Source organism: Ochotona curzoniae, unplaced genomic scaffold (assembly GCF_017591425.1).
Source record: "Ochotona curzoniae isolate NIBS_2020 unplaced genomic scaffold, NIBS_Ocur_1.0 scaffold_4921, whole genome shotgun sequence".
Classification (NCBI taxonomy): domain Eukaryota; kingdom Metazoa; phylum Chordata; class Mammalia; order Lagomorpha; family Ochotonidae; genus Ochotona; species Ochotona curzoniae.
Genome location: NW_024467125.1, coordinates 370,446 through 379,337, shown reverse-complemented (window position 1 = coordinate 379,337; position 8,892 = coordinate 370,446). Strand labels below are relative to the sequence as shown.

At 42.7% G+C, this 8,892-nt stretch overlaps 1 pseudogene; it reads right to left on the bottom strand.

The window, feature by feature from the left end:
* Positions 1-2,810: 2,810 nt before the first annotated feature.
* On the bottom strand, positions 2,811-8,892 carry LOC121149993 (annotated as a pseudogene).

Genomic DNA, 8,892 nt, shown 5'->3' with positions numbered 1-8,892 from the left:
AATTCTTGGCCTGCCAACCTGGTGGATGTTGTTTTTCTGGGTTTAGTGGTGGGAAAGTCAGTGGTGTTAGGGTCACCTGGCCTGGGTTCTTTTCCTGCATACATGGTAGGTGCCTGGGTCCCTGAGCCCTGGGTGTGTGGGAGCCAGGGGTTTGTATCACCTTGCCCAGGTTCTTGGCCCACCTATGCTCTGGGTACCAGTTCCATGAGCCCCGTGGGTGTTGGTGTGGTGGGTTCTCGGCCAGCTGGCTCAGGCCCTTGGTGTATCTGTGATAACTAATCCTGGATATCAGAAAAAACAGACTAGTAGACATTGGCCTAGTTCCACATGGAGGAAATGGCAGTCCACTGAGCCCTGCAGGGGACATCTGTACTATCCCAGGGAAAGGAAGATAGAATAAATTGGATAACTGCTCCAGTCAAATGCCAATATATATCTGGGCAAATGAAGCCTCTGAGGTGACTAAAGGACTCTGAAAGGGCTCCATCATACTTGCATTGGTGAGATTGTCAACATTTCTGAATTATCAATACCACCTGGTCAAAACCCTCAGAGTGTGTTTCACAATGGGACCTGTGTTGTTACTGGGCGATGTTTCCCCAACCCTGAGTACTGGGTGGTTGGGAGGCTGAGTATGGCTTCTAGCCTTATATCCCCACTCCTGAAACAGAATGGGGAAATAGAAAATTCAAACACAAAGGCCACATTCACTTTTCCCTAATGTTTGTCCTACCCCACTCTTACCAACAAGGTTAACATCACATAAAATAATATAAATTCTTTAAAAAATTAGGGCTAGAAACAGGACATGTGTCATGTATTTCATAAGTAAAAATCTAAGAAATCTCTCATATATTCCTGCCTCAATATCCCCTTCCTTCCTTTTTTCTTTAATTTTTAACAGTAATGTAATTTCAACTATATAATCAGAGACACAATGACAATTAAAATGCAGAAACTCTACAGCTGTGCAGCAATATATACAAATATAGGCAAACAGTATAATTGATTAATAAGAATCAAATTACCAGATGACTGTTTCATTTTTTAAATTTTATTAGTGATGATGTTTGCATAGTTGATTGGGGTGGGAAGGGTTGAGGATTAGGGCGTAGTGGGTGAGACCCTTGTTTACACATTTTCTTCTTCTTGTCCCTGTAGATGGGGGAGAGTGGGATACAAAAGCAGACATCATGCCCAGCTTCCCAATGACCACATTATTCTGGGGATGGGCCACACCGAGCATTTTCTGAGGGTTATTTTTGTTTGTTTTTGATACTTCTGAGATGTTGCTTGCATTGCCATTCCAAGGATGAGGACATCTTCCTGAGCTCGATTGATTGTCAAAGTCCACCACTGAGTCTCCTTTTGTCCAGAAATCTGCTATCAGGTTGCACTATGGTAGTTGATTAATTTTTTTTTTAAAGATTTATTTTTATTATTTTGTTATTGGAAAGGCAGATGTACAGAGAGGAGAGACAGAGAGGAAGATCTTCCATCCGATGATTCACTCCCCAAGTGAGCGCAACGGGCCGATGCTATGCCGATCCGAAGCCAGGAGCCTCTTCCGGGTCTCCCACGCGGGTGCAGGGTCCCAAAGCTTTGGGCCGTCCTCGACTGCTTTCCCAGGCCACAGGCAGGGAGCTGGAAGGGAAGCGGGGCTGCCGGGATTAGAACCGGCGCCCATATGGGATCCCGGGCGTACAAGGCGAGGACCTTTAACCACTTGCACCACCGCGCCGGGCCCAGGTAGTTGATTAATTTGTTCTGCCTTCTATGATCAGCAAAAAGTGGGTGATGTGATCATTCCCAGTCCTGCCCAAGACAAACTCAGCCATCCTGTACCACAGAAGAACTCAGAAAAATGACACCAAAAATCTACCATTGGACCAACCCTACAGCTGTGGTTCGTGTGTGTGCCAGCAAGTGAAGTGTACTGGTCATCAGTTTCATTCTTACACACTGTAGCTTTTGTGGGTGTTGTATATTACTTTCTCATATAAAAAAGCATAAAATATACATGTTTTTAAAACTGGATTGATTAGAACATGCAAGCATTGTACTAGAGTCATTCCTATCTGAAAACTATACTAACAGCTAGGAAGGAAAGCAAGCAATAGTGTCATGTGATGTTAATTCATAAGAAATCATATCATGAGAAATGTGGACATTTCACTTCTGTCCACTTCACCTCAAACAATTCAGGAGCATGTGTAATTGTTTTGCTAATGACCATTCCATCAACTGATATCTGGTATTCATATGAATTAGATTCCAGCCAGCAACCAAAAGAATGAAATCTTACCTTTTTGCAATAAATTTGTTGCAACAGAAAACATTAGGAAAACTGAAATAGGACATTTGTACAAAAGGCAACTTTATATATAGTAGTTGAAAGAGAATACTACAAAATATGACCATGAAATGTAAAAGTAACATATACAGTGTAAAAAATACACACAGAATAAATGTTGTTTAGCACATACACCTGCCTCCTCATTCAAAATCTTTTCTTCATGAAATTTTTGTGTCCTTTTGTATTTCTGGAATAAGGATGACACAAAATATGGCAAAGAAAGGAAAATCAGAAACAAAGTGTGTGCAGGCAGAGATAACACGCAATGAATTAAATGATCATTCATTTGCCTTGTACACAAAGGAGCTAATGATTAAAAAGTAACAAAAAAGACAGTGAACAGGCTAAGCAAGCTCTTCTTCCTCCTCTGATAAATGCATCATGGTGTCAGATTCTGAAGCTTGAGACGTGAAGTCACTGACAATGCTCAGCCCCAACACCATGGGTTTCACTATCATTTATGAAACAACACACTTTTCAAAGCTTTCCTCATGTCTGTGTTCTTTAGGCTGTAGTAGATGAAGGGGTTCAGCATGGGGGTGACCATGGTGTACACATCACTGAGGCTGCTGCAGTTGAGGCTCAACTTGGGGCAGTACTCGCACTGAGGTACACACTTAACCTTGTTCCATAAAATAGAGATATAATTAAGAGATGAGAAGCACAGGTGCAAATTACTTTCTACTTTCCCTGAGTTAATGAGATGGCACAGATGGAGGAAATGGTCTTAGAGTAGAAGTATAGAATACCAGCCAAGGGACCTCCTGCCAGCAGCACAGTTTCAAAATCCATTATGAGATCATTGAGAAAGGTGTCAGAACAGGCTCTGTGGACCACCTGATTCAACTCACAGAATAAGTGAGGGATTTCCAGGTATGTGCAGAAGCTCGTCCCCAGCACTAGTATGCTGCTTAACAAGGCATGCAAGGCACCAATGATCCAGCACAGCAGAAGCAGCTGCACACAGAACCAGGGGGTCATGATGACCATGTAGTGCAGGGGGTGACAGATGGCCACAAACCAGTCATAGGCCATCACGGCCAGCAGAAATTCATCTAATGTTCCAAAGATTATGAAGAAGAACATCTGTGTGATGCAATCTGCATAGCTGATGGCTCTGCTCTGCATCTGGATGTTCACGAGCATCTTGGAGATGGTGGTGGAAATGAAGCAGATGTCAGAGAAGGACAGGTTGGTGAGGGAGAAGTACGTGGGTGTGTGTAGTTGGCTGTCTCAGAGGATGACCAGGACAATGAGCAGGTTCCCAATGACACAGATTACATACATGGAGAGGAACAGATCAAATATAATAGGCTGCAGTGCTGGTCCTCTGAGAATCCCAGGAGAAGGAATTCTAACAGCTGAGTTTGGTTACTCAGTTTCATGTGGTACAGATTACTGTCACGGAGAAGTAGCTGAATCTGAAACATATTGATAAAATACTGATGTAAACAACACAGCAGAAATCCCAACTTTATGTTTTCCCATTCATAATGTAACTCTCACATTTACAGATGGCTTGGTGCTAGTTTTTGGTCCTTTCAAGTGAGATCACTGACCAATCATTGCTTTCTACCTTTAATGATTCCCTACACCATCAAATGCTTCTCATATATGACACGTTTTTTTGATCAGTTGAGTAATATTTATTCATCAGAGATTAAAAACTCACCATTGATTTTCCAATTGAATACATGAGGGACAGATCAGGAGGAGAAAGTGTGTAACTTGCTGTTCTATGTATCTTAACACATAAAGAGATTCAGTTCTGATTATCAAATAAAGTGATCCTAACACACATTGGACAAGTGAAGGCAGAAGTACTACAATTGTGGGCAACTGACTGGATCATGTTAAGCAAAGAGGAATCACAAAGAGGGTCATATGATAAGAAAGACTCAACCTGGAGAAGATTTTAAATATACATAAAACTGACTTACTAAGACTTTGTTTGCAGAACTAAATTTTTGTATTTAATATATGTGGGAGTGGAACCCAGGATCAGTTAATGAGTTTGACAACAAAAAATGCAAGCTTTCACACATTTTCTCACATTCTTCTGAGGGTTCATCAGAATGTCTTAGAAAATGCAGCTAAAAGTTTCACTTATTTTTGTGTATAGATTTTGTAGAACACAGTTGTTTGAATTTTGATGACCTCTCCTAAGTATGGATTAAGACATATTTTTTGCTTCAGACTTTTTGAAGCATTCCAATTTACCAAGTGAATATATTTTTCATTGTACTGAAATAAAGTCAATTATGCATCAATGTGCTCCATGGCAGAAAGAAAGAAAATTGTCAACAATTGCCAATCTTTGTAGGTAAGAAGACAATAAGGACAGGAATAAAACTCTCTCACCTGAAAGCACACCAGAAAAGCACTGAAATTGCAGGAGAAAGTGAGAGTGACAGGAAAGCCTTGAGTGTATCCAACTCACAGGTGATGTAATAAATCCCAAGCTGGTGTCATTGTTAGAACTGAACTTACTGTATGATTGACACTAATCATACACTAAGTCATGTGAGAGCACAATGAGTGAAGACAGAAGACCCTGAGATGTGTAAGTTCCAGCAGCTGCAACTACCAGGATTTCATTCAAACAATTCCCCTCACTTGATCCTTTCCTGTCACTACCGGGACAGTTAGTTAGTTACAGCAACTCTTCACAGCTTGAACAGGCAGGATGGTGCTTCAATGTGCAGAGGAGGCTGTTCCAGGGCCAGGGTTTGTGTTCTTGGCTTCTCTAACCAGTTCCATCTGTGGATAAGAGGTCCCTTCACACTGCAAAAGTGATATGACCTCATTCTTCCACATATCCCTCCACACAGAATATTCCCTCTACTTCCTCCAGACCCTAAATGCTGCAAAGCTGGATATATGTACTCCAGGAAAATTTTATCACTCATTTTCTCTTAGAATTGATCTTTTCTTGCCCTAATTATTCATCAGCAATGACTACTGCCCTAGGAGATCCAACATTTCTCTCCCCTTTGATAATCACTGACAAGCATATTCAATAGTTAAGTATAGCAGTCACCACCCCAGACCTATCCCAGATGTTAGCTAGGATATTTCAGTTCTAGGTTAAACCCTGTGGATAGATGTCTGTGTCCACAGTTTGGAATTGCTTCTGCAGAATCTACCAAGCTCATCTGCATGGCAACTGTATGACTAAAGTGCCTGTATGAATGCCCAAATTCCTCACTGAATGTTGAATGCTGCAGATTGAAGCTCCATCCCAGGCACAGCAGATGAAAGGAGGGAATCTCTGCTCCCTGAGCTACACTCAGGACCGCAAATGCAACAAGCAGGCTGCTTCTAGTCCAAGGTTGCACAGTCTGAGGGCTCACAGCAGAGGAGCTAGTTCCAGCTCCTGGCACCTGCTCATTAGACAGCTCTTTTACCTCTAATCACATGTTAGCCTCAAGGGACTCTGGCCATGACAGAAAGCCGTTTTCATGCAGGAGTTTCCCAAGAGAGCATGATGAACTCAGGTAAGTCCTCTCTCTTTCTCCTGCTCTGAGGCAATCGCAACTATCTACCATTTTTGTTTTGCTTAGTCAGACAAGCCATTTTCTGTAAGCATTATCATGTGTCCCCTAGTATGTCATATTTAGCGTTGAACAAAAAAATAATGTAGTAATGGAAAGAGATTCATTAGATTTGTTCATTATTTCTCCTTCTGGTAACTGATTTTTCTGATTTTTTACTTGTTGAATATAATGATTAGTGGGGTACTCAGCCTGAGTGTAATATGAGGTAGATAGTATTTTTTTTTACGTCAGCTTACAACAATTTATCACATATTTCATATTAATCAGAAATTAAACTTACTCAATTCTTATATAGGATAATATATATGTATGTATATGTGTATTTAAATGTATTTATTATTTTTTTGTGATGTCAGATATACAGAGAAGAGGAGAGATAGAGAGGGAGATCTTGCTTCTGATGATTCACTCCCCAAGTGACTGCAATGGTCAGAGCTGAGCCAATCCAAAACCAGAAGCCAGGAGGTTCTTCCTGGTCTCCCACTTGGATGTATGGTCCCAAGGCTTTGGGCTCGATTGCTTTCCCATGCCGCAAGCAAGGAGCTGGATGCAAGTGTGGAAGCAAGGATTAGATCCTGGACCCATATGTGATTTTGGCATATGCAAAGCAAGAACTATAGCCACTAGGCCCCAGTGCCAGGCCCATTAATTAATAAAATAATATTTAATGAAATGCAAATGCAATCGCCATGCTTTGATTATTACATTGCTTACACATATCAATTCTCATATTATCTACCCTAAATAAATGAAATTTTTTTCTTTAATTAGAGTGGGTGAGAGTTGTTGGGGCTTACCAGCAGCAGAAGCTGGCACTGGGGGCTAATCCTGTCAAGCCTAAGCACAGAACCACCTGGAGAGTGCATAATCTGAGAGTAAGAGAGACATGGGAGGGAAATAGTGGGCTCCTCCCTCTTGGGTTACCACTCCCATGGGAGAGCAAAAAATAACTAAGGCAAGGGCTAAGGTGGCTAGACAGTGAGGCACTCAACAACATCTGTGATGGCTGGATAGTTGAGCTGCTTAGGTGGAACTAAGCTTCAATACACTTTGACATTTATAAGATCCAAATGGAATATGGGCAGACTGGACTAGTTTGCTACACATACTGGCAAACCAGAATAGGGGCAGGCCTGGTGAGGGTTGTGGTGGGTCACTTTGACTGGGCTGCTGCTTCTACTGGTTTATGTGAGGGCCAAATATGACCTGGTCAGAGCCAGGCTGGACTTCAACACCCGTTGTTTCAAGGGGAAGTTGGGTCTGAAAACAGAACCAACCCAGCAGTTGCAATCACCAGCTGATTGGGGTGATGGACTGTGATGAGCCATGCACTTGCTAGCACATATAGGAATCTGGTCCGGAAACACCTCAAAGTTTCTTTGGGGATCCCTCATTCAAAATGGCAGACTCAGAACTCTAACCAAGAAAAGACAGAAGATAGAACATGTGGATCAAGCACCTCAGCTATATGTCAGCAGTGGAATATTGGGCAAAAGGAGACTCTATGATGGACTAAGTCAATCAGTGGATTCTTCAGCAGCCTCCTCTTGCCTGGAGTGGCAAGATTGGCAGCTATTCATAACAGGTGAACTATCAAAACCACTTGAGCAAGGATCTCAGAGCATACCCCACATCCAGGACCTGGGTTGAGTGGGAGACTGTGTGGGGCTTCTCTCTTAATATTCCCTTTACCTCAGATATATGAAGGAAACAATAGGGAAATAGTGGTCTTACCCACTTTCCTATAGCCCTTGTACCTTTTTACCCTAATTAACAATGTAAAGATTGCCAAAAATATAATTTTAAAAAAGTGTTTAAAATAATTTATTTTAAAAGGGAAAAATATGTTTGAAAAAATAAAAGTAAAATTGTAGTATAAAATTGGGTCATCTCAGCCTGGGCCCACAATGCCTGGAAGCATAACTTCGGAGACTCCGTTGCTGGCTGCTGCTTCAACTGCTGAGTAAGCGAGCTAGGATTGGGATTGGGTCAGTCAGGGTGTGATACTGGCTGGGCTGGCTACCACACTCACTGGCAAACACAAGAGCCTGAATGGTTGCAACCCAGCTGAACTAGGCCACAGTCCAGTTGACAAGTGCCAGAATTAGATGTAAGCCCTCTCAGGCAAGGTTACATCAGCCATTGGCAGGTTCAAAGTCTGGTGGTAGGAACATGCCTGACAAGGGGGATGTGGGCATTTCCCTGCCAGGTTGTTTCTATTGCTGGGCCACAGCACCCATCAGTTCATGTGTTAACTGGGTCTAGGCAACAGTAGGTTTGTTGCCTGGTGTAGGTAATGGACTGAATCTGACCTTGCCATGGCAAGTGCACATAAGAGTCAAGTGTGAGGTCACCCCAGGTGAATTTTTTATGAACTCTACAAATGGATCATTGGACTCTAACCCTAGAGTACATATGTTGGGAATGTATCACCTCTGTTGCTGATGCCTGAGTAGTGAACCTTATGGATACATGACAATCAGCTCATCTGGGTCAGCAGGGAATATTGAGCATGTCATCAAAGGATGGCTCATTCAAGTGGCAGTGTCCTGGGGCCTATTCCAGATTGCCTGTCCCCAGACTAGCCTATCTGCATGCTGACAGGTGCTGTAGTATTGCCCAATCTGGTCCTCATATAACGCTGTGTCTCAGATTCACTACTGGGAGCTACAACCCAGCAAGGCAGTGTAAAGATTTCCCCTACTAGGCATGTCCTAAGGCACAGGACTTGTTCGTTTTGTCAGGAGTTCAACCCAACCCAACCCTACCTGGCATACCCATAATCTCAGCTCTTGCTATCAGATATTGTAGTCCTTCCCAGCTGGGCACAGCCCACATTCTGTCCAGGCTCTCCTATATGTCATGTTGTGCTCATGTCTGGCCCTGCCTGGCCTGCCCAGGCCTGGCCCATACAAATGTTGATGTATGCTGCAGACTTGCCTGGGCTGACCTGTCTCCAACTGCAGCTTCTGTGCTCAT